A 3,359-nucleotide genomic window follows, 5' to 3' on the forward strand; every position below is an offset into this window, starting at 1 on the left:
GCTCTATCTGGGCTATAGTAAGCATAATAGTTGTGAGTTTAACTTTATGTTTCTTCCATGATCTTCTGTTGAAAAGCTTATCAAAATTGTGAATAATTTGGATTTGGAATTGGCTTAATTTTCTCCCCTTATATACTCTGTCATCATCAAATAAAACTAAGGTCACAATAATCATGTATTTATTTTAAGACTTTGCAATTGAGGAATGGTGTTTCGACTTTCGAACAAGATGTCTATAATATCTAGACCTCCAGCAATAACCTTGAACCTTAGGAAATTAGATAACTCATAAACATTCATAGAAAGTTTTAGGCACGTTTATAATCTACTATCGTGATTATGTACACGTTCGCATGACATAATTATGATATCAAAAAAATAAATCCAAGTACGCGTTCGTGCGACTTTGGCCAAACAATCTTAAGATTAATAAAGCGTGATTAATTGTGTACACGTTCGTGTGACATGATTTTAGCGCCCCAAATAGAGCGGATTTACACACATGTAATCCGTTTTCGAAGATTAAATCCATGAATGCCATATATTAAAAGCGGTAAAAGGTAAAATGTACATAGGCTCTAAAGTGCGTAATTAATCACAAAATTCGGGAGTGCCTAACACCTTCTCCCAGGTTAACAGAATTTCTTACCCGGTCTTCTATGTTTGCAGAATTTAAAACATAGTCAAGTTTTCTCGATTTGGGATTTAAAATAAAAGGTGACTTGGGACACCATAAATTATTCCAAGTGGCGACTCTGAAATACCTATATAATCTCATTTCGATTAATGTCACTTTAATTGGAAAAACTCCCTATTCTCTTGGGAAAAAGGAGATATGATAGTCTAGCGACTTTGCTGGGGACTTGAAGCCAGTACTTCTGGTTCAAGGTTCAGAATTCGAGCTTGTTAATTTAATTTGTTTTATTGTTTGTTGAAATTACTGTATTTGTGAGCCTAATGTGCTAATTGTTGCTTATTTACCGCTTTGATATTATTTGAATTATATTAAATTGTCTTCTTTTGCCTCCTTTCTGAGTCTTCTAAAAATATGGTGCACACGTACGTGTGACCCATTTTTTTGTTAGAGGTCATACCAAATAGAACGAGGCTGGATAGCAACTAGGTCGGGTAGACTTTCGTGCTCCCTATACATTGCCCCCACCTAGGCTCGAGCTGTCTGCTTGGGTAAGCCATGTCTAGAACACACCCCCAAGTTTAAACCTAGAATAACATAGCCTCATGTCGGATTCCTAGTAGGACCGTTTGTTTGCATCACATGCATTTGACTTGGGGACTCAACACAGTGGTTGGGTTCGTCTAGGACAGGTGTACCCGAAATAAAAGTCCATCCTGATGCATCTTACGTGCTATTTGTACATTTATTTGTTTCGGCTTGCATGTTGTTCGGCTAGGGAAAGAATATCAAGTGAAAACCAAGAGTGAGGTAGGAAAAAAATTAGCCCGATTTTAAAAACCTCGGTATTTGGAAAATGTCCTGAAACTCTACCGAAAGTTTTCAAAAAATAAAAAATAAAAAATTGAATAAAAAAGAGAGTCATTTCAAAATGAGTCAATATCATATTTTCCCGATTATGTCAAAATTGACCGAACTACGGAGGTCTTATTCTCACTGGTGTGAGATACGTAGGCAACCTACATAGGGTTCAACCTCATTATGCAAAAAATAACCAAATAAGAAAATGTGTGTCCGGTGCTTTGGTCAAAAGAGTAAGCCGACCTAACTTCAGCTGCGTTTTGAGCTGTTTTTGCCGGAATAGCTTTAGAACATCTTCAAATTGTCGAAGGGCTATTTTCGTAAAGAACAGACATGTCTGTCAATGGGACATCATTTCTTCCATAAGGTGTCCTTCCCCAACCTCAAACTTTATTTGAAAGTGTGAAGGGGCCATTGTTGCAAAAATAGCCACATTTTGCTAATATTGCATAAGTAGCCACCCTCCTTTGATTTTTTCCTTAGAAAATTGAAAAGTTGTTTTGCAAAAAGATTACATTGGATTCAAACCTAACCCTAACCATCCACAAGTACATAATGAGCACGATCTAGAATCTGCCATTAACAGTCATAGAGCAGGCTCCGCTGCAGCTTCAGATGTGGCGGTATGACTTAGATAAAGATGGTCAGGATTGGGTAACAAAGCCTTTGGACGCTCTTATAGATATTATGAAAGTCAAACCGTGAGATGATCTAATTAAGGCCTTAGTGACTTTATGGTATCCCTTCCACAACGTCTTCCGCTTCTCGAATTTTGAGCTCACTCCCACTTTGGAGGAAATGGACGGATATTCTGGTTTCGGCCGGAACTTGAGAAATCAGCAACTTATATTCCCAAGGACTCCCTCTATGCACCGATTCTTTGATCTTCTGAATATCAGTAAGCAAATAAGGAAGAACAATGTAAACAATGGATGTTGTTCCTTTTACTTCCTGTATTCCAGATATGGTCACTCAAATGAGTTTGAAATACATGAAAAGGAATTGAACAACAAGCAAAACAAGGACGCCTAGAAAATTCATTGTCGTTTTGCTTTCATTGTGGCGTTTCTGGGAATTATGGTCTTCCCAAATGAAGAACGAAAAATTGATATCTGCATGGCCGAAATTGCGCAAGTCCTCACTACCAAAGAGGATCACACGCTTGCTCCACTCATATTGTCGGACATCTATCGAGCGTTGATATTGTGTATATCTGGGGCAAAGTTTTTTGAAGAGTGCAATATTCTTTTGCAAATGTGGTTAATTGAGCATCTCCGTCATTACCCCAAATTCATGAGTTATGGCCCGAGCAAGAATAACTTCATTGAGAGTTATGAAGAAAGGGTAAAAGATTACAACTCTCCAGAAGGGGTTGAAGCCTGGATCTTCCATTTAAGAACTTTAAAGGCAAACCAATTGAGTGGACTTTGGGATGGCTCCAAGTAAGGGACGTCATACACATGACGACTACAAAAGGCTATTTGTTGTTGATGGGCTTGAGAAGTGTCCAACTGTATGCACCGCAGAGAGTTCTAAGACAATTGGGAAGATACCAAGTGGTGCCCGAAGATGAAGATTTGAGTGTCCAAGTCATAGAGCTACACCCTGAAGCTCCACTCCCCGAGGTTTTATTCCAACAAAATTGGAATGGCTGCGATATCTGAAAGATGACACCCAGGTACCAGATCCTAATAGAGGTGAAGTGGACCCAGGTTACGCCATATGGTTCGTGAAAAGATCTTATGCTAATGATGAGCCAGAGCCCGAGCTCGAAAGGCCCGCCGAAAGACCTCATATTCAGGCTTTTGATGATAAAATCCGAGAACGGTTGGTCTGGGGAGAAAAGGAGAATAAATATTAAGCC

Source organism: Nicotiana tabacum, chromosome 6 (assembly GCF_000715075.1).
Source record: "Nicotiana tabacum cultivar K326 chromosome 6, ASM71507v2, whole genome shotgun sequence".
Taxonomy (NCBI): Eukaryota; Viridiplantae; Streptophyta; class Magnoliopsida; order Solanales; family Solanaceae; genus Nicotiana; species Nicotiana tabacum.